We start from the raw sequence: 26,841 nt of genomic DNA on the forward strand, positions 1-26,841 counted from the left end.
AGTCTGAAGTGCTGAGCGTCCTCATCACCATCTGGAATGAAGGGGCATTCATTCGCGCTCAAGTGCACTGCCCACACACATACGTGGACCACTCGCTCCCTCCCGAATCACGCCTTTGTGTTGTTCTGGGGTTAATGGCTGATGATTTGCCAAACAGAATTCTCAGGGAAGGTATGTGGCTAACGTGGCTTCACGCAGGCTTTGTTCCCTGGAGGCTGGGAGTTATTGGAATCTTGGTAAGAAACAGTGGCTAAGGTTGTGGGTAGGGGACTCAAAAAAATGTCAGAAGGAAATAATAATGTAGTTAACATTTATTCATACTTACTAAATGCAAGGCTTTGTGCTAAACATTTTACAGGAATGATCTCATTTAAGTGACACAATAACCCTATGACATTAGTAGTATCATTACCATTTGACAGAAAATTTGAGGTCATGTAAGGCTTAAGGGCAGAGGTTCTGATATACTGAACCAGCACTTACTGCAATGAAAACTTGGTGGTTTCTGCAAGGTTTTTTTTTTCTTTCCGATATGGAAATATCTTTGTCATTGCTAATTATAAAAGTAATACGTGCTCAGGACTTCCCTGGCAGTCCAGTGGTTAAGACTCTGTGCTTCCAATGCAAGGGGCAGGGATGTAATTCCTGTTGGGAAACTAACATCCCACATGCCATGTGGCTTAGCCAAGAAAATAGAAAAAAAAAAAAAGTAATACATGCTCATGGAAGAATTAAAACAACATAGAAGTGTTTAAAGTAAAACATTGAAGTCTTCCCCAATAATGCCCCTCTGCATAGACTTTTAATGCACTTCTCCATTTTAAGATACCTGGTATCTCACCATTATACTCCACAGTGGACAACTTTGCACATGTCAGTACACACTAGATGATTTCCTTAATTCTAGCAGGGGAATTGGTGAGTCAGAAGGTAGAAACATTTACATTTTGGTAACTTGTTGAAATGGATGAAGTAATTTATTTTAAGCCATGGTATTAAATGGAGGGTAAAGAGGCAGGGAAAATAGGCCTTTGTTCTGCTGGCAATAGTTTAACTAGTGCAATCTTTCTTTTTAAAGAAATTTTGTTTATTTATTTATTTGATTGTGCCAGGTCTTGGCCGCACGTGGGATCTTTGATCTTTGTTGTGGCATGCAGACTCTTAGTTGTAGCATGTGGGGTCTAGTTCCCTGACCAGGGATTGAGCCAAGGCCCCCTTGTTGGGAGCATGGAGTCTTAGCCACTAGACCACCAGGGAAATCCCTAAGTAGTACAATCTTAAAGAAATATGTTAACATATATTTAGAGACTTAAAAATGTTCATACTTTTTACTTTAGAGCAACTTATGGAAGTCTATTGAAATCAAGGAAATAAGTGGAAAAGTAATATTTAGCATGATGATAGGCAAAATTTGGGTATGACTTAAATGTCCTTCAATAAAAGAATGGTTAAACAAGTCTTGAAAAAAATTATGATCATCTTCATGCTGGAATACTATATAGTCATTAAAAATGATGGTTTTGAAGACTCTCATAACATGGTGGAAATGCTGAGAAAGTAAAGTCAAGTGAAAAAGTAATATACAAAATTATATGCATGTATGGTTATAGTTGGAAACCCTCTGTAGCTCAGTTGGTAAAGAATCTGCCTGCAATACAGGAGACCTGGGTTTTATCCCTGGGTCAGGAAGATCCCCTGGAAAAGGGAATGGCAACCCACTCCAGTATTCTTGCCTGGAGAATTCCATGGACAGACCATGGGGTTGAAAAGAGTTGGATGTGACTGAGCAACTTTCATTCATTCCATGGTTACAGTTGTACAAAAAGAAACAGTAAAGAAATAGTAGCAAAATGATAGCATTGATATGTTAAGAGTGTTGGGATTAATGCAGTTTTTCTTTTTCATTTTTTTTGGTAATATGGTTTATTTTTGTAGTAAATGTTATATTCGTTAAGAACTGTGGAATCGTTGGAAATTATCAAAAGACTTTGCTTCCTTTTTCCTCTCTGGATTTGAGTTCTTACCTCTATAAATGAAGCAGTTAGATTGAAGTTGAAGACTTCTAAGTCATCCCAGTCCTGTTATTGTATATTCTCTGATACAGGCAAGCTGTTCTTTCTGTTACAGATTCAAAGCCCAAAGTCAATCTTCATACTGAAAATGGACAGATCAGACTGGAACCTATTTTGTGACCATGAGCTCAGGTTATGCTTACATGTGTCAAAGCTTCCATATGAATTTGAAGAAGAAAACAGAATGTTGGTAGAATCTTCATAGATACATCTTTAGGCTCAGTGTTTCCCCCTAGGACATGGGGTATTCGAGCAGTGACTGCCCAGCTTGTCCCAGTGTTGAGGGGCTGTGTCTTAGACCAGCTCCCTCCCTCATTCCCCCTGCTGTGAATCTGTTACATTGGAGACCAGTAGGATTTCACTGACCCTGGGAAACAATGGGAAATAAGTGAGGCTAGCAGTCAGGGGAGGCATGTTGAGTTGATCTGGAGAAATCCAGTTGATCTGGAGAAATGTGTGTGTGTGTGTGTGTATGAAGGGACAAGGCTGGAAGAATGCCACTGTGCTGGCACAGCCTTCGTCAGAGCCCTGAAAAGGGCTGAGTGGGCTCTGACTCAGCTCTGTGACTCACCCTCTGTACTGCCGTCTCCATGCTCTGGGCACATCCTCTGGACCATTTCAGCCCAGCCTCCAGTGGAGGAAGGTGAGATCTGGGCCGGCAGCTCCGGATGACTCATCCTGCTGAGCTGGAAGGAAGGGGCCACAGCCCCCTCTCCTACACCCCTCATCACCACCCTGCCTCCCCAGGAGTCCCCATGCAGGTCCAGACCCCATGTGGACGTTATGGCTGCTCTACTAGCAGCCCCCATCGAGGCTCAACCCACCCACCCATTCAAATACCTGCTCCATACCATCACTTCCTTGGTCCCTTTCCCTCGTTGTCCCCTGTCCTTCCTGTGGGCATCTGAGGTCAGCTTATAGGGAGGCTTGTAAGCCTCTCTGGATTACCCGTCATTCTGTTCTTTGCATCTCACAACTTCCCAGTTTACAAAATAGTTTTACATCCCTTTTCTCATTGGATTCTCTGGGACTCTAAGAAGCCTGGCAGGGTAGTAAACATCACCATTCTACAGGGAAGGACATGGAAGGTCACAGAAATGAAGGAAATTTTTAAAGGAATTCATGAAGAGCATTGAGGGCTGTGATGCAAGAGGCTTGCTGGGGAAGGGCAGAGCTGTTAGGGCAACTGCAAGGCTTTTGACTGGACAGTGGGCTGGGGAAGAGGGACAGTGCTGGCCACTTTGTGACATGACAAGAAATGTGCCTGCCTTAGAGCAGAAGATGGGTGAGGTGTTTTGACTTTGTCCCAAGACCAATGAGAGGTTCCAATGAGAGGTTTTAAGTGGGGGACCTGAGGGTGGCATGCCAAGGAGCCAGGAGGCTATTTCCATGGTTCAGTTGAGAGTGGATGATCTACCTGTGAGCAGTGGCTCCTGGGATGATGTCAACCCTGAGAAAATTGTAATTTATTCCTGTAAAGAGGCCTGGAGCTCTCTGTAGATGGTGACTGGAGCCAAGCAGAGGGTGAGATGGCTTTTGGGGAAGAGGAAGGGACACAGGGGACACCACACTTAAGAGCTGAGCCAGGGAAGGAGTGCTTTCCCTGTTTTCCCTGAACAAAGGCATGTGTGGCCCCTGCAACAACAGCCTCTCAGGAAGAGGGCTTGTAGTAAGTGAAAGCACTGCCCACCTTGACCTCCATCCATGTGGACAAGACCCTGTGAAGGAGACGTGCTACTGTCACCTCACAGAGGCAAGCATGAACACCCGAGGGAACCCCTTGCTCCCCCTTCTGTCGTGGTCCTTCTCCTCTTCTACCCAGTGCTGGGCTATGCGGGTCACCAACTGAGGACACAGTCTTGGCAGGCAGCCAGTGAGTGGCCTCTTGGGAGAGTTCCCGGAACCTCCAGTGAGCTGTGGCTCCAGGCTCTGGGAAGGGGCCGGGCTTCCTGAGCCGTTTTACCCTCGGGCATTGGTGGAGGTGACAGGACTTCCAGATAAAATAGGGAATGTCCAGTTAAATTTGCATTTCAGATTGAAAGTAAAAGTATATCCCAAACATGAGATATACTTATATTTTTAAAGTATTTGATGTGTATCTGAAATTCAGGTCTGACTGGGTATCTGTCCTGTATTTTTATTTGCTAAACACAGGACAGACATCCATGGAGGTGCCTCACTACCCCCTGCCTACTAAGGCCTCAGGGATTTTCCTTTGTCTGAGGTCACGATAAGACCCAGCCTCTGCATCCCTCAGCCTCCCCTGGGACTTCATGTGGGGCTCAGGGTTGCATGGGGAGACATGCCTGCCCTGATGGCCTCCCACCTTCTGGTTAACTAGCATCGAACCCAAGCTACTGTGACCTTCCACATATCTGTGGCTCCCCACCTGGATGGACAGCTTGCTGCCTCTGCTTGTGAGGCCTAACTAGTGAGGGGACTGGGGCTCTCCTGCTCCGGCCATCAGCATCCCCCAAGGTGTCAGTTGCATCCAGGCCCAGTTGGTGGCCCCAGGAGCCTACCGCTCCCAGCCACCAGCAGCTTGCACAGTGGGGCCCAGGCTGAGGACTGGAGGAAAATGAAGGTATAAGCTCTGCACTTGGGGTAGTGTAGGTGTGTGTTTGTTCAGAGGCCTATGTTAGAAAACAGCAGCACCACATCTGGCCTGGGCTTTAGAGTTCAAGGTGCTTTCCCATGTCTGAGCTCATTTGACCCTCACCAAGTCACGGTCAGGGGTGCAGAAAGGGAGCTGCCTCCTCCTTTATGGATGAGCGACCTGGGGCTGAGAGAGGTTAGGTCTTTGCCCAGAGTCACCTATCCTAACACACGTGAGAGTGGCTGCTTCACCCTGGCACAGAGCAAAGTGCTACAGCTCGGAGTTGGTGCTCTGGGCGAAGTTCCTTCGTTCCCACAGTAGGGGGCAGACCTGAGGCCTTGCATTGAGAACCAGGCGGACCAGGTGGACAAGTCCTCTGTCCTGCCCTGGCTGTAAGCAAAAAAGGTGGGCCTCCCCACCCCACCCCCTGCCCCGCTCTCACTGGCAGAGCTTAGAGAGCTTTCTCGGGATACATCTTATCTCCCAGCCTGTCCAACAGGAGAGGGGAGCAGAAATCTTGGTGAGGACCTCCCTGGGGCAGCAGGGCTGGGCACTGAGTGCTCTGAGTGAGGATCTGGCTCAGTCACAGCAGAGTCTTGGTGAATGCTGAGCAGACTTCGAAGGAGGAGGTCACAGTGAAGAGTGCGTACATGAGGAATGGTATATATCTACTCCACAAATATTTTCTGAGTATCTGCTGTGTGCCAATCACCATTCTAGATATTGGAGATACTTAGTGAAAGTCACTCAGTTGGGTCTAACTCTTTGCAACCCCGTGGACTGTAGCCTGCTAGGCTCCTCTGTCCATGGGATTTCCTAGGCAAGAATACTGAAGTGGGTTGCCCCTGGAGAAGGATCTCCAGGGGATCTTCCCAACCCAGGGATTGAGCCCAGGTCTCTTGCATTGCAGGCAGATTCTTTAGTGTTTCTTTACCAAGGAAGCCCTGGGGATGCTTAAGGATAGAACAAATATGCATACACTGACACCTCACAGATTGCCTTCTCTTGCTTGTGAGCTATCTTGACCCCAGCAAATAGAATGTAAAATTCAGCCCCTTTACCAGTTTCTAGAAAAAAACTTTTTCCTCCAGACATGGGGGTGGGGTAGGGCATGTGTGTATAGGGTAGTGGTATTGAACTAAAGATTTATGGGGCCATGATGAGAGGCTGTCAACCCCCTCACAGGCTCTTACTCTGAATCAGTCCTCAGTGTAGGACACCCTTCTCCCAAGTCCCCGTTTTGGCCCTGCAGCCATCCTGGGGGTGCACCTGCCTCCCACTGCTCTGCCTCCCACCTCAAGCTCCCAGCCTAGCCAGGCTTTCTCCGGCAGTTTTCTCTCAGATGTCCACTCTTGGGAGGGAGGGCTTTTGAGTCATTCTGCTGTCACTGTTTGGTCTCAAAGGACACAGTCTCTTTCTGCAAGGTCCCTACTTTCTGACATGGGGATGCTGTCCCTATTCCATTTCTGCTTCTCAGAATTATTCCAGGGTGAAATGACCTTGTATCTGAAAAGAATTGTTCTCAGAACCCTCCGGCACCGTAGGTCATGTCAACGAGAAACACACTTGACAGCGGCTTGCTCTCAGTGGTTGGGTCAGCCAGCAGAAGAGCAAGCCCAGCGTGTTTACAGGAGGAAGGCTTGAGCTGTGCCCCTCTAGTCCGAATCAGATGTGATTTAGCATCTTATTCTCACACTTTTGTTAATAAAACAAAACAATAAACACATACTACCATCAAAAGAACATTGACAGCCTGTGTTTATGTGTTTATGCTGTATCTGTCTCTAATGCAACCACTATGTAGATTTTTTAACAAAATGAGTTTTCACTCACTGTTGGGGGGTATGTTAATTAAACCAAAGAGGGAGAGCTGATCCTTTTACTGTGTCTTTCTTTCTTGCTCTTTCTCTTCCTTTCTTATTTTTTTACTTTCTCCCTTAAAACAGAGATGTAGGCCCTTCCATTAACGTTGATTTTGGCCATCTCTGACAAGGCTAAAGCAGAGAAACTGGGTTCTGAGTATGTTGGTTTTCACTCTGCAAAGACTCCAACCAGTCAGGCAAATACTCTACATCTGCTGTTCCCAGATAGGGTAGCTGCTCTACCCTACCCTTCCTGGAAAGGACCTTCCTGTGAGATCTGGATACCTGAATATGGTGCCTAGGGCAAGAGATGTGTGAATGAGGAGAGCAAGGAGAGACGAAAGGAATGGAAAAGAAGAGAAAAGAAAAAAGGAACATTGAGAGAGACAAGAGAATTAGTGTAAGCTTTGTGAACTCAGTGACAAAAATAACAGACACGATGGCCATCTATACTTTTTAATGAGGAGTTTGATCTTTTGGCTGAAAGTAATAGAAACACAGCTGTAATTAGCTTGGGCCCCAAAGGAGGAGGCATTAGTTCACTTAAGCTGACTGTGGAGACAGCAGAGGGAACAATTGGGTTCATGGACGCCCTCAGGACTCACCCTCCTCTTTTGGGTGTTGGTTCCCTGAAGCTCTCAGGGCTGTGCCAGAGTAGAGAGAACTCCTCCCACCAGTGCCAGCACTGACACAGACCCCTGAGACATCTTGGCAAACAGCAACATACCATTTTTCAGTCGTCAGATTTCAAAAATGTTCAACTCTGATACTCTCAACTATTGGTGAAGAACGGGGAAAATAGAGATACTAATGCTCTGATATACTGCTGGAGGGGGTGTAACTTGTCCCAGCCACTTTAGAGGGACAGTTGACTCTATTTATTCTCTCTCTTTTTTTTTTTTTTGGCCTTGCTGTGTGACTTGCGGAATATTAGTTCCCTGCTGCTGCTGCTGCTGCTGCTAAGTTGCATCAGTCGTGTCCAACTCTGTGCGACCCCATAGACGGCAGCCCACCAGGCTCCCCTGTCCCTGGGATTCTTCAGGCAAGAACACTGGAGTGGGTTGCCATTTCCTTACAGGGATCAAACCCATACGCTGGGTTGTGGGGTGGGGGGCAGTGAAAGTGCAGAGTCTGAACCACTGAAACACCAAGGAATTCCCTCTATTGTGATTTTAAAGGGCTTCCCTGGTGGTCCACTGGTTAAGACTCTGCTTCCACTGCAGGGGGCGTGGGTTCAGTTCCTGGTTGGGGAAGTTCGCATGCCTTGAAAGTGAAAGTTCCTCAGTCGAGTCCAAGTCCGACTCTTTGTGACCCTATGGACGGGGGCCTGCCAGGCTTCTCTATCCATGGAATTTTTCAGGCAAGAATACTGGAGTGGGTAGCCCTTCCCTTCTCCAGGGGATCTTCCTGACCCAGGAATCAAACCAGGGTCTCCTGCATTACAGGCAGATTCTTTACCAGCAGAGCTACCATGCAGCCAAAGGGAAAAAAAAGAAAAACAATTTGCAAACTATAAAAACAAACGTGAATATTATTACTCTGATGATGCCACTTCTCAAAATCCTGACCAGTAACTCTCACACGTGTACGTAAGGAAATATAGGCAAGGGTGTTATTTGAAGTGTTGTTTGTAGCACAAAATTAGGAATAACTTAAAGGTCCATCTTTATAGTATCTTTTATACTCTGAAAACATGGAAACTTAAAAAGAATGAAATATACACTGACATAAACCCCTAAGATATCTTGGTAAATGAAGAAAGTAATTTGCAGAATGATACATACAATATGGTGTCACTTAAGTATAAACAAAAACAAAAGTTTGAAGGTATGTCTGTGTGTATGTTTATAACATATTTCTAAATGTGCCCAAATGCATAGAGAAAGTTCTGGTGAGGGACTAAGATTAGGGGTTGGGGGGGCGGTCACAGGAGACTAGCAGGCTTGAATTTTTTCAATGATAACAAATTATGTATTTAGACTTAATTTTTAAAACTTAAAATGAAAAAGCTACGGAAGCATTCTGATTGGTTTAACTTTGGTCATGTGACTATTTCTAGACCAAGCTCTGTAGCCAAGGAGCCCCTAGGGTTCTATGACTGGCCCCAACTGGGTTACACACTCACCTCTGTGAACCTGGGCAATACATTTGATTGGCAGCTCTTTCCATAATTACATGTTGGAAAGGTGAAAGAGGAGTTCCCCTAAAGGAGGGAGGTGTTGTTCTAGACAGGCAACATGATAAGTCCCTATAGTGAAAGCTTTTGAGCCAGCATTGTTGTGGATTTATGTAGGTGTCATCCAAGGCTGAAATGCTTCATCCGGTATATTTCTATGACAATATAGGATAAGGATTTGTTCTGCTCACTGGAAGTTCACCCATGGAAGTTCTGGGAATACAGTTGTTGTTCAGTTGCTTAGTTGTGTCTGACTGTTTGCGACCCTATGAACTGCAGTACGCCAGGCTTCCTTGTCCTTCATTAGCTCCTGGAGTTTGTTCAAACTCATGTCCATTGAGTCAATGGTGCCATCCAGCCATCTCATCCTCTGTTGCTCCCTTCTCCTTCTGCCTTCAATCTTTCCCAGCATCAGGGTCTTTTCCAATGAGTTGGCTCTTTGCATCAGGTGGCCAAAGCATTGCTTGGTATAATAGATATTTGTAGAATGGAGACAACACTACCATAGTCTATGGTTATTTTCATAGTAATCTACAAATGGACAGCTGCAAAGGCAGCTCCTCCCAATGCTCTCAGCAAGGGCAGAAGAACAAAGGAAAGGGAAGACAAACCACCAGCTCGGGACTTCTCCCAAGGCCAGGGAGTGGTCGTGACACAGGCTGGGACAGTTTGACGATGATGTGGACTAGGTGTGGGGTTGGGCAGGGGGAATGTCTTCAACCCAGTTGCTCACACCCACTCATGACTAAGTGGTGATTTCTTTCCAGGCTACTGAGAGTTTGTAAATGCTCCTTTAGCTGGTGTAATACCTCACAGTTCAGCTATGGGAGATGGAGACACAGTAGAAGAGAAGGTGGCAAAAAGGCCCAGGTCACCCAGGATGGGAGACCCTTGGGGGGGAGTCATCTAACTCATCTAGATCCTTTCCTCCTCTGCAAAGTGACGAGGATCTCCTAAACAGTCTCTCCATGACGCCGTGACCATGTTCCTTCACTATCCATTGTAAACATGGAGGCATCAGCCACAACCATAATGAGGGTGTGGTTTTCGAAGAGAGGCCCCTGAAGAAAGAAGAGCAGAGTCCCAAGGATTGAATCTTGGGGGGTAACCCCAGCAGGGAGGGAAGGGTTTGTAAAGGGTACCAAGGAAAAGAAGGAGTGGTCTCAAAGGAACAATGACAGACAGCTAGAGGTCGAGAAAACCAAGGGTACAAAAGCTTCTAGGAAGGCCTTCCCCTACCCCTGCAATGTTAACACTGGTGCTGCTGGAAGGATGCCTATGGGGCTTTGGAAAGAGAATGGTCCCAGAAAACAGGTGAGGCTAGAAGTCAGCCTGCAGAGGAGAAAGAGGGATATGACGTCCAGTTCTTCCTCAAAAACTTTCCCAGCTGTATCTAGCCTACGAGGTGAGCCCCAGGACAACTGGAGACCCCTTCCTCCTTCCTATCTTGCTGCTGGATGCTCGCCTCTGCCCCAGAGAACAACCGTTCTGCCCCTGGTCTACAGGCATGGAAGCCTCAATCCTGAGCCCCAGACCTGACTCTAGCCATTGTCACCCCCTCTGCAAGATAACTGGATCCTGCTGGGTCCTGCGCCCACCCCACCTCTCTACTCCCTGTGGGCTGAGGTCCTCCCTGGAAGGGCGCAACCAGCTGGAACCTTTCTTCCCAGGACTGGCCTCCCAAGAGCACGATGGCAGAATGAGCTTCCTTTAGCCAGCTCCAGAGCATGCCTGCCCAGAACCTCGGTGTTCCAGGCCATGTGGTTTTCCTGTTTATAGTCTTCCCTGCCAGGCACGCTGTTGAGTTCCCAGCATGCCTCTCACTTAAGCGCACTTCCTGAATGGAGAAATAGGGGAGAAATAATATGGTCTTAAGACACAGCACTGAAGTATTATAATATTAGACATATACATAAATATATAATATATAAATCATATAACATTGTAATGTATACAGCATCCATATTCCTATTAATATTAGTTTATTTTAGGGGGGTGAGGCTTTACTGTAGATACACAATTTGTATCTCTCTTTTTTTCCTCACATAACACCAAATCACAAGCATTTTACCAGGCCATAAAAAAACTTGTGAAGGCATTTTAATTAAGGCCAGGAGAGGCCAACGTAGAAACCAGTGTATAGTTGTAGGCAAAGGAGAAGGTGTGAGTGGAGAAAGAAAGCATAAAGATGCTACAAGGTGAAGGAGTTCAGCCAGGGGTCCCAGTGGGGCCACGAGGGTGGAGGCTGAAATGGCAAAGCTGGTGGTGTCCCAGATGAGGAGTTGGCTTGCCCCTGTTTGCTGACCCGAATTTGATCCCTGGGTTGGGAAGACCCTCTGGAGAAGGGAATGATGGCAACCCCCTCCAGTATTCTTGCCTGGAGAATGCCATGGACCGAGAAGCCTGGTGGGCTATAGTCCACAGGGTCACAAAGAATTGGACCCAACTGAAGTGACTTAGCACTCACTCACTGCCTTACTCTCACTCCTGCAGGTGCTCTAGTGACCCTCAGAGATCAGGCAGGGAGTCTACACTCTTTAGGTTCTATGGATTCTTCTGGTTGGAGAAACTTGAGAATTTTAATTGTGGCAACCAAACCGATTTAGTTGCTGTACGTTGGGTTGAGTCTAGCTTGGCTCAGTTTTCCCTAAGGAACCAACAGGAGCTAGAGATGTGTATGTCTGGTAGAGATGAGAAACCCAAGCCAGATAGCCCACGGACTGTGCACATTCTAGGGTGGGTTTTCAGATACATTTCTTTCGTTTCCCACCACCTTGTCCCCTCCCCAGCCTCGTCATCGCTGGCCACCTCAACTCACACAGCTGGGATTACACCCTGGTGAACACCTCCCTCCTTTGCTGTCATCTTTACCCAGCATTTCATTCATTCATTGGAAATATTTAATGAGCATCTCCTGGGTGTCAGATGCCATGTTATGCTGTTGTTATAAGTCACATCCTTGTCCTCAAGAAGCTTCCATTTACCTAGCAGTCAGCTCAGGGGACCACAGAGATCACCAAACCCTTTGTCTGATTATCAGACTTCTCCCCTCACCATTAACCGATGACAGCTTTGCACACTTCCCCAGAAAAATATGCACATGCATAGACATGTGCATGCAACTGTGGGCAGCACCAACCTCCTGAGGCCCATTTATCATTTAAGGATCTATGTTCCCCAAGTTGCAAACAACTGATCTAACTGTCTCATTTTATAGATCAGGAAACTAAGACCTAGAGACAGAAATGACTTGTCCATAGTGGATTATGGGCTGAGTCAGCCCTGGAAGCCAGGTGACTGGCTCCGCAGACACTGCTCCACTGGGCTCCTCTCTCTTCCCTGTTGGCTGGAGGAACCAGGCTAGAGAGGGGATGTAGGCCAGTTCCCTTTTCAGCTGCCAAGACCAGGGTGTCCAGCCTACAGGCTCTGGCTTTCACCAGCCCTCTGGCTCCTGGGGTATACGGGCTGGTGATCAGGAGCTCCCAGAACAGTCTCTCTGACCCTGACCACCCCAACAGGTTCCCCCAGACGTCAAAGGAAATGTGATAGAGGGAACAGGATGTGTTTTCCTGCAAAATCACTTGTCTCACAAGATGATTTGCATACTGGTGGGACACAAATGTCAGTCCCTGCCCATTTCCTCCCTAGAGAAAAGTGTTCCCATCACAGCTTTCCCTGCAAAGGAGGAGACAGCTGTGTGGGCACAGCCCCAGGCCCCCGGGGGATGACTTCCTGATAGAAGGGAATCAGACATGAGTGAGGACTCCTGGAAGTAAGGAGGCGCCTTTATTTGACTTCTTCCCACTCCCAGGGCTTGGCTGGAAGGGGCTCATGGCTCCAACTCTGGCAGTCAGCCTGCTTCTGTGATCCCTAGAGCCCTGGGCATCCCACCTTGCTCTATATTTGTTGTTGTTTAGTCTGTAAATCATGCCCAACTCTTTGTGACCCCATGGACTGTAACCCACCAGACTCTTCTGTCCATGAGATTTCACAGGCAAGAATACGGATCTTTCCTCCTCCAGGGGATCTTCCCAGCCCAGGGATAGAACCCACGTCTCGAGTCTCCTGCATTGGCAGGCGGCCTCTTTACTACTGTACCACCTGGGAAGCCCTATATTATTATTGGAGTTAAATAACTGGAGGTTCACTTGCTAAAAGAGAGGGTTGACGTGATGATAGGTAAAAAATAATAATACTTAGTGTTTACTCTGTGTCAGACATTGCTCTAAGCATGTTACATGGATTGTAAATTCATTTAATCCTCACAAGGATCCATTGTGAGAAATCAGAGTTCAGAGAGGTTAAGTACCTTGCACGCATTGCATTTAGTTGTCATATTCTCTTCCAGTTTGGAATAGTTTCTCAGCCTTTGTTTATCCTTTAGTGGCTTTGTGAAATGCTCCTCAGTTCAGATTTATCTGCTGTCTGGCTGGCTGAGCTTGTATGGTCCGTTTGGTGGGCACCGAGGTCAGGTCCCGCAGCTGCAGAGGGGAGGAGCCCGGGCCAGGCACAACCTCCGGTGAGGGGCTCAGGGGAAGCCAGAGGAGGAACCTGGGCTGCCAGCTTCCCCACTTGGCGGATTTACTGGGAAGTGCCCCGAGAACGACAGAGGCTCTGTGGGGGCTTGTCCGTCACCCTTTCCCAGGAACAGCCAAGAGAGAACACGAGGGTGTGTCTCGAGGCCAAGTGCTTCCCGTTGTGGCTTCACTGAGGGCTCCACCAGCCCGGCCCCGCCTGGGAAAGGCAGCAGAGAGAGACGTCGGGATGTCCGGGAAAGGGCGGGTGGGGGAGACCAGCAGGCCCAGTGCTAGGAAGGAGCTGCCCCTTTCTGGGAAGGACTTTGATGCAAGAACCCACCCCTTCACCCCTCCCTCCCCCACACCCTGCACTCCAGCTTCCGGAGGTCCCAGCCCGGTTCTCTGGAAGGCTCTCGGGGAGGAGGCTGCAGCCTGATTCTAATCAGAGGCTGAAAGTGGAGAAGGGGGGCTGGAAGGCGGCTGGCTTCACTTGGCCCTGAGCCTGTGTGTTCCTCAAGGGCTCCCAGCGCAAGGCCCCGCCTACCTTTGCAGGAGCTCCATCAACAGGACTGAGGGCTGCAGAGTCTTTGATCCTGCCCCTCAGCTGCCCAGAAAAGTTCTGCCTTAGGCAGTAGTGGCTTGTTTGTTCGTTCATTCCTTCCTTCATTTTGTGGCTGAAGATCCATGTTCCTCACCCTGACCTCACCCTCCTGGGGAAGAAGCTTGGTGGGCCCTCCAGGTGGCTGTCTGGGACTGGGCCTGCTTCTGTTGAGAACACGGGTCCGCTCAGCTCCAGGGCCTTGGGTTCAGGCCACAGCCAGGGCTGAGCCAACCCCAGCTCAGTTTACAGTGTGGTAACTGTAACCACCTGGGGAGGGCGGTGCCTTAGGGAGCCAACCAGAAGCGGAGCAGGGAGAGGAGGAAGGAAATACAGAGTGAGCCCAGAGGCCAGCAGGCAAGTGGACATCACCTGAGTTCATGCACTGATCACCAGCAGGTATGCTGTGTTCTACCCTCACTAGCTGTTGACAATTGAACAAGTTCACATAAAAATCCAGACTTCTGATTTTTCTTGACAATTAGAAAGATTTGGCAACCCTGAGCCTGCCTTTCACGTTGGCAGCCATTGTAAATCAGAAAACTTTATTGCGGAAACTCTCTTCACTAGTTCCATTACCTGCCTGTTCCCCAAGGGCACCTGTGATCTCATTCAGGCCTCACCACCATCCTGCTGAGGCCAGAAGCATTAACCCCATTTTAAACGTGAAGAAAGCGAGGGGAGAGGTCGGTAGCCTCGCCCAAGGTCCTGGCCAGGGAAAGGCAGAACTGGGCTTCTCATCCAGGTAATCTCCTCCAGATCTGGGCTCTCTGCATGCCCCTCAACTTTTCCCTGGTCAGAAGGCTGGTACTCCCAGCAGCAGCTGGGAGGACTGCAGATGCAAACAGAAAATGAAAACCCTCTGACTGTCCAGGTCTGGGGCCTCCGAGGCCTCAGCAGAGTCCTGAGCTGGGTGAAGTAGCGCTTAGCTGAGGCACTGGAGAGGCGACTCTTTACCCACACATGGAGCAGGAAGTGGCTGGTCATTGGTCCCACCTCCTCTCAGACAGGCAAGAGGACCCGGGCACCTCTGGTCAGTCTGGGTGGTGTCTCCCTTCCTGGCTTCTCTCCCTTTGCTGGAAGCTGTCTCCTATGGCAGGATCTTGCTCCATTGGCCTTTTTACCACACATGGTGCAGGCCAGAACCATTGCTGGTTGCGAATCACGGCACAGTTCAGACCAGTCAAGCTTCCCTGAGCAGAAGCCGTCTTCCTGGTCGGTTGTACGTGTTCCTTCCTTCTGGAGAGGCTTGCTGACCCTTTTCCTGGAAGGGTTTGTCCAGTGTTCCTGGCAGTTTTTGGGAATAAATGGAGGAGCAGTGCCTGAGGATGGCAGGGCGTCAGAGGAGGAAGGGTAACTGCCTTATAAAAATAGCTCCACTGTGTATGGCACTCTATAAATCCATTCACATCCACGTATAGTATTTGGTTCTCACAACTTGATGAGTCAGATAGAGTAGCAATTGGCAAATAAGGCTCATCTAGGAACAGGCACGGGATTCTGAGTTCCATTCTTAATCATGCAACTTACCTTGAGCAAGTTTATGCCTTCTCTTTCAGCTTTTATTTCCTCATTGACTAAAAAAGATAACAGTTTCTTTATAATGGGTGGTTTTTTGTTTTGTTTAATTAAAAAAAGATGCTACTGTCTCCTCTGCTCTATAACTTCCGGGAGTATTGTTCACATGGACTACCATGGATCCCCTTGAAACTGTGCCACCCATGGAACTCATGTGTATGTCTTGATGTAATCTATGTGCTAACACAAAGCCTGGGAGATAGTAGGTGACTAACAAATGCGTATTGAGTGGATGAACTAACTCACTCTGTCAGGATGGATTTTGAGGGGAGCTCACAGGAAGAAGGAAGTAGTGCTGGCTCCCTGTGGCTGGTATTGCATTTCCTGCCCATTTTTTTCTGTGACTTTTGCCAAGTTGCCCTTTGTCCTAGGCCTCTGGGCTCCGAGCTGGCTGGAGGCACAGACTTATCTGTGGGGACTGGAGAGCTGGGTCTGGACTGGGTAATGACCAGCCTTCCGCTCACTTGAAGTTTCCGCTGGGGGGACTGGAAGCCACAGCATCCAGATGGCTAATTGCTTTGTGCCTGTTTCTGCAAATCACAGTGATTCACTGTCCCTGCTGAAAACACGCTCTCGTTTCAAAGATTTAATGGTTTCCAAAATTAATTTAGCCTCATCTGTTATCCCCCTGCCCTTCTGCATTGTCCCCTCCCCCCAGTATCCTCCCCCATCCCAGGATGGAGTTTTCCGATCCAGAAAACCCGCTTTCACCCTGCAGGGCATAGTGGAGAGGGGTGGGGAAGGCAGGCTCCTTTCCAGGGTCACCTGAGCACATACTGAGCGTGGATTTTGGGGGGAAGAAACCTGGGAGGACAGGGCTAATGTTAGGAACACACTTACCTCCCACCATCCTACATGCTTTTGACCACCCAGCACACTGACTCTCCTAGATGAAGAACTCCAAGAAGCTCCCATTTGCACTGCTTTGCTTATAAGACTTCCAAAAATCATCTTTTTTTTTTTTTCCTTCGCATGTGAGAGACATGGGCAGCTCTGTTTTAGGCAACTCTTTATGGTTCCCTGAGACCTTAGGGCCAGAGCTCTGGTTAAGAGGCCAGACTTTAAGAAGTTTTCCTCCATCTGATTCTGAATTGTTTCTTGACCATCTTAAGACTTCTGTTCTTCCCCGGTATATAATCCCTCCCTCTGCCCACTATTCATTTATTTAATAAACAGTTATTGAGCTTCTTTGTGTATCAGGCATGTGCTAAGGATTGAGAACACAGTAACCAAAAACCTCCACAATCCTGGCCTTTCAGGATTAACTTCCAGTCTAGAGTAGAGAAAGAAAAGGCCTGAGGCTAGCAGGCTGATACATTCTGTGTTAGGGAACAGTGGGGGTAAGGGAACACCCCATCTGGAGGAGCCAAGAAAGACCACTGGACAAGGTCATGCCTGAGCTGAGCCCAAAGTGATTAGAAGGAGTTATCCTGAAGAAGAAGAAAAAAGAGCGGGGAGAAGAAGAAGAGGACAGATGAGCAGTGTCCAGGTAGAGGAAATAGCATAAAGTCCAAGGCGGGAGAAACCGTGGTTCATGCTGAGGAGCTGCACACCTGTGCAGCATGACTGGTGGGAAGACAGGGAAAGCAGGAGTGGTGCGAAAGGTGGCTGAGGACACACGTGGAGCCAGAGCAGCAAAGTCCTGTTAGCACCTGTGGAGTCACTGCGGGATTCTAAGCATGGTCCAGTGTGTGCTCTGGAGAAAGCAGTCTGGCTGCAGTGTGGAGAATGGATTGGATGGATAAGACTAGAAGTAGGAAGTCAGTCTGCAACGGCTGCATCTTAAAAGCATTCTGAGACCCTGGGTGAGATATTGCTAACCATATTTTATGATACAAATCGAGAAAATATCTTTATGGACTTGTAAAATTCTCTCTGTGACTCTTTTGGATTTTGCTTTATATATTTTAAGACTGTGATGTTGAAAACATTCAGATTCCCAGTTATCACATCTTCTTGGTAAATTGTTCCTTTTATCAGTATGAAATGTCCCACTTTTATCCTTATAATGCTTTTTACCTTGAATTCTATTCTGTTTTGTCTGTCAGTAAGAGAGTCATTGAATCAATCATGGTATATCTATGGCCAATAAAGTCACAGAGAGAGGCATTCAGATATAATATGCCTCCTGATGAAAGTCTACAACACTGTCTATTAAGTATTCTGGTCAAAAGCTGAACCTGAATCAGATAAAAATTCTATATCTTGTTACCGATTCACAGGAAATACAGGGTCCAGAAAAAGATGTAAAGAATACACAAAGAGGCAATCATAAAAATCCAGACCAAAATCCAGAAATTCTCAAAAAAAGATACAATTCAATAGATATAATAGAGAAATAGAATTTTAAATATATTTAACATATACTAAATATAATATTTAATATACATAATGTAAGTATATGTGAGGAATAAAAAAGGAAGAACCTTACAAATTAAAAGAGACTTAAAAGATATATAGAACAAATACAATTTGATAAAAACAAACTTGATAAAAACATTTTCAGTGTGATACAATAGCCAAGAAGTGGAAGCAACCCTAATATCCACTGACGGATGAATGAATAAACAAAAGGCGGTATATACACAGGTGGAATATACAGTGCCACAGCATGGATAAACCTTGACAACATTAAGCTAAGTGAAGTAAGCCAGTCACAAATGGACATATACTGTATGATTCCACTTATATGAAGTAATTAAAATAGTCAAATTCAAAGAGACAGTAAGTAGACTGGTGGTTACCAGGGATTAGCTGTTGTTTCATGGGTATAGAATTTCAGTTTTGTGAGATGAAAAAGTTCTGGAAATCTGTTTATAATAAGGTGAAAATACTTGACGCTACTGAAATGTATGCTTAAGAATGACTCAGATAGTAAATTTTATGTTATATATTTTTTTAACCACTATTTTTAAAAAGAATAGGTTCAAGGCAAAAAAAAAAATGTGTGATAACGACACTGTGGTTATTTTTAAAGAGAGTCCTTAGCTGTTCTGGACGTGTACTGAAATATTCACAGCGTAAATAATAAGGAATCTTGGACTTGCTTCAAAATAATCTAAGACAAAGACGGAGGAGTGAGTGGGGATAGAGCTGAAATAACGTTCCTTACATGCTGCTGCTTATTGAAGCTTCTATAATGGGTATAGGGAGCATCATTATATTATTTTCTTTATTTTGCTTACGTTAGAACATTTCCATAAAGTATTAGTCAGCTTTTCTGTGCTAACAATTCTTTAAATCTCATTAACAAAATTTAGAGAGGCACTCACTCTCTGATGTGGACTCAAAGGACATTTTATATCCTAAACTGTCACAGTTTCTTTTTGTACAGGTTGGTAGTTCTTTTGGTGATGCAATTTTCTCAAAAACTTTGCCTTTTTTTTTTTTTTTAAAGAACTGTTTGATTTCAGTCAACTCTGTGTGTCCAGTGTTGTACCCATAATTCTTTTGGAGACTTGCCTCTCTTTTGTGACTTTGTTACAGATCTGCTCCTGTGGAAGGCTGTGCATACTCCCTTTTTAATCCAACTGAAAGTATTTACTAGGGGCCATCTCATAATAAGCTTCCCTCGTTGCTCAGATGGTAAAGAATCTGTCTGCAAGTTTGATCCCTGGATTGATCCCTGGGTTGGGAAGATCCCCTGGAAAAGGGAATGGCTACGCACTCCAGTATTCTTGCCTCCACACCCCCAGGCTTTAGGTAATCAGTTCTTTTTCTGTCTTGACTTCAAAACTTTAAAATTTATTCTTGATATTCTCTTGATAATGTTTTTGATATCTCATTTGTTATCTCATTTCTGGAAAATTCTCACATATTCTTTGAAAAAAATTACTTTTTGTCACCCTTTTCACTTTCTTCCAAATTCTTACTATCAGATTCTTGCCACTTCTTTCTTATCCCATCTTTTTATCTCTTTGATGTTTCTGGTTATGATCTAGAAAACAGTCCTTACTTCTGTTTTCTAAATCACTCAAGTGTCACACCTCAGAATAGAGCTACAGATGGTGTAAAACTGCTTAGCCACAGTCTAGAATTGGCCCCACAGTTAATGCACACCCCACAATTCATGTTTCAGTCATCCAACCCCCTCTGTTTCAGTTTGTTTGACTGGTGTATGGGACCAGGAGCACAGGGAACTGGCACCTTTGGCTTCTTCCTTTGCTGTCTATGTGAGTAAAACATTGTCTAAGTCTCAAGGTGGCTAATTACATCTTTACTGGTTAAATCAGTTAGGTCTTGACTTTGCTTTGCCTTATATGCATGGACTTGACAGATACTATCTGTTGATTTTCTCCATGGTAATTGAGGCGTTAGTTCTCTTATATTTCCCCTTTCTCATGTTCCCATATAGGTGTAGACGTGATTTTAAAAATTAGTAGTCAAATGTGAAACTGTACAACCATACAACACTGGGACTTGACTCACATCCTGGGACGCAGCAGAGCCTCCTTTCCCCCTGTTGCAAATGCTTATCTTATGATTTTGTAAATATAATTTACTGCTGAAAAATAGTATTATATAATTATATTCCCTCTGACTTTGTGATTTTCTTGCAGTTAACACTTGTCACAGTTTTTATTTTGCTTAGTTTCTTTATAATAGCTATTGCTTATGTTCAAAATGTTCTTTCATTTCAGTTCAGTTCAGTCACTCAGTCATGTCCAACTATTTGTGACCCCAAACATTGCAGCACGCCAGGCCTCCCTGTCCATCACCAACTCCTGGAGCTTGCTCAAACTCATGTCCATTGAGTCGGTGAGGCCATCCAACCATCTCATCCTCTGTCATCCCCTTCTCCTCCTGCCTTCAATCTTTTCCAGCATCAGGGTCTTTTCAAATGAGTCAATTCTTCACATTAGGTGGCCAAAGTATTAGAGTTTCAGCTTCAGCATCAGTCCTTCCAATGAATATTCAGGACTGATTTCCTTTAGGATGGACTGGTTGGATCCCCTTGCAGTCCAAGGAACTCTCAAGAGTCTTCTCCAACACCACAGTTCAAAAGCATCAATTCCTCTGCGCTCAGCTTTCTTTATAGTCCAACTCTCACATCCATACATGACTACTGGAAAAACCATAGCTTTGACTAGATGGACCTTTGGTGGCAAAATAATGTCTCTGCTTTTTAATATGCTATCTAGGTTGGTCATAACTTTTCTTCCAAGGAGCAAGTGTCTTTTAATTTCATGGCTGCAGTCACCATCTGTAGTGATTTTGGAGCCGAAGAAAATAAAGTCTGTCATTGTTTCCATTGTTTCCCCATCTATTTGCCATGAAGTGATGGGACCAGATGCCATGATCTCAGTTTTCTGAAGTTTTTAAGCCAACTTTTTCACTCTCCTCTTTCACTTTCATCAAGAAGTTCTTTAATTCTTCCCTTTCTGCCATAAAGGTGGTGTCATCTGCATATCTGAGGTTATTGATATTTCTCCCAGCAGTCTTGATTCCAGCTTGTGCTTCATCCAGCCCAGCATTTCTCATAATGTGCTCTGCATGTAAGTTAAATAAGCAGGGTGACAATATACAGCCTTGATGTACTCCTTTCCCAATTTGGAACCAGTCTTTTCCATGTCCAGTTCTAACTGTTGCTTCCTGACCTGCATACAGATTTCTCAGGAGGCAGGTCAGGTGGTCTGGTATTCCCATCTCTTGAAGAATTTTCCACAGTTAGTTGTGATCCACACAGTCAAAGGCTTTGGCATAGTCAATAAAGCAGAAGTAGATGTTTTTCTGGAACTCTCTTGCTTTTTCTATGATCCAACAGATGTTGGCAATTTGATCTCTGGTTCCTCTGCCTTTACTAAATCCGGCTTGAACATGTGGAAGTTTACAGTTCACATACTGTTGAAGGCTGGCTTGGAGAATTTTGAGCATTACTTTGCTAGCATGTGAGATGAGTGCAATTGTGTGGTAGTTTGAGCATTCTTTGGCATTGCCTTTCTTTGGGATTGGAATGAAAACTGACCTTTTCCAGTCCTGTGGCCACTGCTGAGTTTTCCAAATTTTCTGGCATATTGAGTGCAGTACTTTCACAGCATCATCTTTTAGGATTTGAAATAGCTCAACTGAAATTTCATCACCTCCACTAAGTTTGTTTGTAGTGATGCTTCCTAAGCCCCACTTGACTTCTCATTCCAGGATGTCTGGCTCTAGGTAAGTGATCACACCATTGTGATTATCTGGGTCATGAAGATCTTTTTTTGTGTAGTTCTTCTGTGTATTCTTGCCACCTCTTCTTAATATCTTCTGCTTCTGTTAGGTCCATACCATTTCTGTCCTTTATTGTGCTCATCTTTGCATGAAATGTTCCCTTGGTGTTTCTAATTTTCTTGAAGGGATCTCTAGTCTTTCCTATTCTATTGTTTTTCTCTATATCTTTGCATTGACTGCTAAGGAAGGCTTTCTTATCTCTCCTTGCTATTCTTTGGAACTCTGCATTCAAATGGGTATATCTTTCCTTTTCTTCTTTGCCTTTCGCTTCTCTTCTTTTCACAGCTGTTTGTAAGACCTCCTCAGACAACCATTTTGCATTTCTTTTTCTTGGGATGGTCTTGATCCCTGCCTCCTGTACAATGTTACAAACCTCAATCCGTAGTTCTTCAGGCACTCTGTCTATCAGATCTAATCCCTTGAATCTGTTTGTCACTTCCACTGTATAATCATAAGGGATTTGATTTAGGTCATACTTGAATGGTCTAGTGGTTATCCCTACTTTCTTCAGTTCTTCCCTACTTTCTTCTTCTTTCTTCAAGTCTGAATTTGGCAATAAGGAGTTCATGATCTGAGCCACAGTCAGCTCCCTGTCTTGTTTTTGCTGACTGTATAGGGGTTCTCCATCTTTGGCTGGAAAGAATATAATCAATCTGATTCAGTATTGAGGTGATGTCCATGTGTGGAGTCTTCTCTTGTGTTGTTGGAAGAGGGTGTTTGCTATGACCAATGTGTTCTCTTGACAAAACTCTATTAGCCTTTGCCCTGCTTCATTCTGTACTCCAAGGCCAAATGTGCCTGTTACTCCAAGTATTTCTTGACTTCCTACTTTTGCATTCCAGTCCCCTATAATGAAAAGGACATCTTTTTTGGGTGTTAAGTTCTATAAGGTCTTGTAGGTCTTCATAGAACCATTCAACTTCAGCTTCTTCAGCATTCCTGGTCAGGGCATAGACTTGGATTACTGTGATATTGAATGGTTTGCCTAGGAAACGAACTGAGATCATTCTGTCATTTTTGAGATTGCATCCAAGTACTGCATTTCAGACTCTTTTGTTGACCATGATGACTACTCCATTTCTTCTAAGGGAGTCTTGCCCACAGTAGTAGATATAATGGTCATCTGAGTTAAATTCACCCATTCCAGTCCATTTTAATTCACTGATTCCTAAAATGTCGATGTTCACTCTTACCATCTCCTGTTTGACCACTTCAAATTTGCCTTGATTCATGTACCTAACATTCCAGGTTCCTATGTAATATTGCTCTTTGCAGCATCGGACTTCCATCACCCATCACACCCACAACTGGGTGTTGTTTTTGCTTTGGCTCCATCTCTTCATTCTTTCTGGAGTTATTTCTCCACTGATCTCCAGTAGCATATTGGGCACCTACCGACCTGGGGAGTTCATCTTTCAGTGTCCTATCTTTTTGCCTTTTCAAACTGTCCACTGGAGAAGGGAATGGCAAACCACTTCAGTATTCTTGCCTTGAGAACCCCATGAACAGTATGAAAAAATGTTCTTTATGTATCTGTTAAATATCTAACAATGTTTTTCCCCCCAAATAAATAAATATATGAAGTAATCTATCACTATTCTCTCTCCACTGCCCCACCCCTCAAATTCTCTGTTTTCCTGCTTCAGTTTGAATGGGTTTTTCTCTATACCTGGGCCTCAGATGTCATCTTAGGACTTCCTTTTATCAGTCTTCTCCTTTGAATTGTTCTTCTGTTTTCTGGTATTTCTTTGTTCCTCCTTCTTGGCTTAATCTTGCATTTCACTAAATCACACCCTTCACTATCTTCCTAAGAAAAGGTATGTGGGAGGTAAAATTTTTTAGTTCTTACATATCTGAAAATATCCTTATTCCACACTTAACACATAGCCTTTATTTGGGTAAGTATAGAACTCTAAGATTAAAATAGTTTTCTCTCAGAACTTTGGGTTCCCAACACTACTATCCTCTAGTATCTTGTACCACTGTTGAGATGTCTGATGCCCCAGCTTTTTACTCCTTCACATACGATGTGATTTTTCTCTCTAGATGCTATGATGTTATTTCTTTTATCTGGGCATTCTGAAATTCAAGTTATTCCTTGGTATTTTCCCTCCATTCTACTGGACATGCAGTGGGTATTTTCAGTTTGGATATTTCTCTCTTTCACTAACGGGAAATTTTCTTACATTGTTATTATTTTTAAAATAATTTACTATCCTTTGCTTTCCTTTTCCTGAAACTGCATACAGATGTCAGAACTTGAATAATCCTCTAATATTCTTTCTCTCCTAATTTTCATCTGTCTTTCTCTTCTACTTTCTAGGAGATATCTTCAAGTTTATTTTCCTACTCTTTTGTTTAATTTTTAATTTTAGCTATCTATTTAAAATTCCTAATTGCTCTTGCTCATTCTCTGATTATTCCTTTTTTTACAACATGGCTTCCCCAGTGGCTCAGTGGTAAAGGATCTGTCTGCAGTGCAGGAGACCTGGAGACTTGGGTTCGATCCCTTGGTGGGGAAGATCCCCTGGAGGAGGAAATGGCAACTGATTCCAATATTTTTGCCAGGAAAATCCCATGGACAGAGGAGCCTGGCAGGCTACAGTTCATGGGGTCGCAAAAGAGTCGGCCACAGCTGAACAAGTCAACCATTCTTTTTCATGGATGTGCATCTTCTTTTAGCTCTCTGAGGCTATTAAATATATACATAAAATTTTAAAATTCAAAAAATCATTTTCTTAAATTATCTCTATTTCTTCTGAGTTCCTTTTTTATTTTAATGTTTGTTTGCTTTAGTCTCTCTCTTTCATGGGGGATACTTTCTGTAGATTTCGGGTGATTTCAGGCTGTCTAGTCCTGTGTAACAGTGAGGATCAGTGTGATTGACAGCTGTGTGTGTGGGCAAGGATTTGACTGGTGGGCTTCATCCTCAGGCCATTTCATTGGGGAACCATGAAAAGCCAATACTTGGAGGATTTCTCTCGGAGGCAGGTAAATTTTTTTCCAGTGAATCTTCTATCCAGGGGACATATGCCTGAAAGTTCCTTTCTGGGAAGGAGTCTGGTGGAGGGCCCTACTATTATCATATGAACTGACACTTAATCAGACATCTGCCCTTTTTTCTTGCTGGAATCCTGGAATTTGGGGATGCTCTGATTCAATTTCTCTAGAGAAACCTCCACTCTCTGGTAGGAGCATGGTTCCTGACCATGTGATGGAAGGGTATCTAGAGTTGTAATTTCATCATATATCTCTTCCAGCCAGTTCCCTAGAGTCTAATCCCATGCTTCAAACTCGCTTCTTGCAGAACCTGGTGCCTCTAAGTCTCCTGCCTCTCTGGGCTCTGTGGGGAGAGTCTGCTCACTAATGACTATCAGTTCCTCTCCAGGTCCTTCAAGTCTTAGTTTTCTCTATTCTGGCGGCTCTGTTACCATTCTCCAAGCCACTTTCTTTCTTTTAAAAAACATTTATTTATTTGGCTGTGTCATGTGGCACACAAGATATTCTGTCTTCATTGCAGCTGCAAGATCTTTAGTTAGGGCATATGGGATCTAATTCCCTGACCAGGGATCAAACCTGGGCCCCCTTGCATTGGAAGAGCAGAGTTCTAGCCACTGGGCCAGCAGGGAAGTCCTTTCCAGCCCCAAATTACTGAACTCACTCTTGTCCACTGATGTCCTCATTTCCACCCTCTGTATTCTCATGAGTCTATACTTTAAAAAGAATTTTGTGGAGTCTGTGGAGGAAGAGGAGATAAAGATACATGATCAGTTTGTTATCTCTAACTGGAAGTTCATACCTACTTTAAAAAATGGTTTCAGATTATATAAATAGTACATACTTTGTAGAAAATTTGAAGCAAACTTGTATGATCCTACCATCCAGAAATAATCAATATTAACATTTTGGTGTATGGTACCTTTTTTTTTTTAAATAAACTTTTTGTTTTAGAATAGTTTTAGATTTACAGAAAAATTACAGTGATGGTACAGAGTTCTCATCTACTCCTCACCCAGTTCCCTCTATTACTAACGTCTTACGTTAGTGTGGCACATTTGTCACGATTCGTGAGCCAGTGCGGGTGCACCGTTATTGTTGTTCAGTCTCTCAGCCACGTCCGACTCTTTGTGACTCCATGAATGCCAGAGTCCAGTCTTTATTCAGTTTTCTGTAGTTTTTCTCCAATTTCCCTTTTCTGTTGTAGGATTCACATCCAGGATACTATGTTATCTAGTTGTCATGTCTCCTTAGGCTCCTCTTGATGGTGACAGTTTCTTGGAATTTTCTTGTTTTTGATGACTTTAACAGATTGACAGTTAGGTATTTTATAGAATGTCATTCAGTTGGGATTTGTCTAATGTTTTTCTTATGATCTGACTGGGGTGTGGATTCTGGGGAGAGGAAGACCACTGTTATCATATCAAGAACACATATATCAGCATGACTTCTCCATCTCCTTGAAGGCAGAGTATCTATAATACACGAGTTATTTGGAATTCTTCTATATGGAGGTTCGTCTTTTCTCCCTCATTTATCTAATTATTCAATTTTTTATTTCTATTAGTATGCACTCATGAATATTCATTTCATACTTTGGGTTATAATACAATAATACTTAATTTTCTTGTTCAAATTGTTACAGCTTTAGCCCTTAGGAGTTGTTTCAATTGGCTTCTGTATTCCTTTGTGTTATGTACCCACTCCAAACCCCATCATTGTGGAGTTTTGAGCTTTGTAAGATGCTCCTGGATCATTCTGTATATTTCCTGCCTCAGTTCTAGATCAACCATTTCTCCAAGATGACCTAGTCCTTTTTTTGAAAAATGGTATTAGAAACCAAGTTCTGGGCAGTAGGTGTGCTTGTTGCTACTGGGATTTCATTGCTTCTCGATCCTGTAGGCTGACATAGCAAGGAAATAGATGTGTGTATACTAACCTATGTATGTGTACATATATCTATAAACATTTCCATATGTAACCATCTGTATTATATCAAGTTATACATGATTTCCCACTTATGTCTCTAAGTCATTACCACATGGATCATTCTACCCTGCTCCTGTTTGTCTGTAAACACCTACTCCAACAATAAGAAACCTGGCTCTTACCATCTGCCATTCATTTACTTAATTATTCAATTCCAGTGTACATGTGTTGTCAACCACCTGCTTTTTAAGGTAGGAATTTAATTATTCCCAAACTACTTATTTAACATGTCAAGATTCCATAAAG

At 44.5% G+C, this 26,841-nt stretch overlaps 1 protein-coding gene and 1 long non-coding RNA gene across 3 annotated transcripts in view; one reads left to right on the forward strand and one right to left on the reverse strand.

Annotated features, from left to right (window-relative positions):
* Positions 1-26,841, forward strand: part of SLC4A1AP (solute carrier family 4 member 1 adaptor protein) — a 75,716-nt gene that overhangs the window by 42,294 nt on the left and 6,581 nt on the right. The window lies entirely within an intron of this gene.
* On the reverse strand, positions 7,372-14,018 carry LOC138989877 (uncharacterized). Of its 2 annotated transcripts, none has more exons than XR_011466019.1 (3): positions 13,768-14,018; positions 13,016-13,187; positions 7,372-10,543 (listed from the first exon to the last, which is right to left on the reverse strand). It is a non-coding gene; the product is annotated as an uncharacterized lncRNA (long non-coding RNA). The 2 variants fall into 2 exon arrangements; XR_011466018.1 differs by having other exon boundaries at positions 13,016-13,440.

This window comes from Bos mutus, chromosome 11, assembly GCF_027580195.1.
Source record: "Bos mutus isolate GX-2022 chromosome 11, NWIPB_WYAK_1.1, whole genome shotgun sequence".
In the NCBI taxonomy this organism is placed as follows: domain Eukaryota; kingdom Metazoa; phylum Chordata; class Mammalia; order Artiodactyla; family Bovidae; genus Bos; species Bos mutus.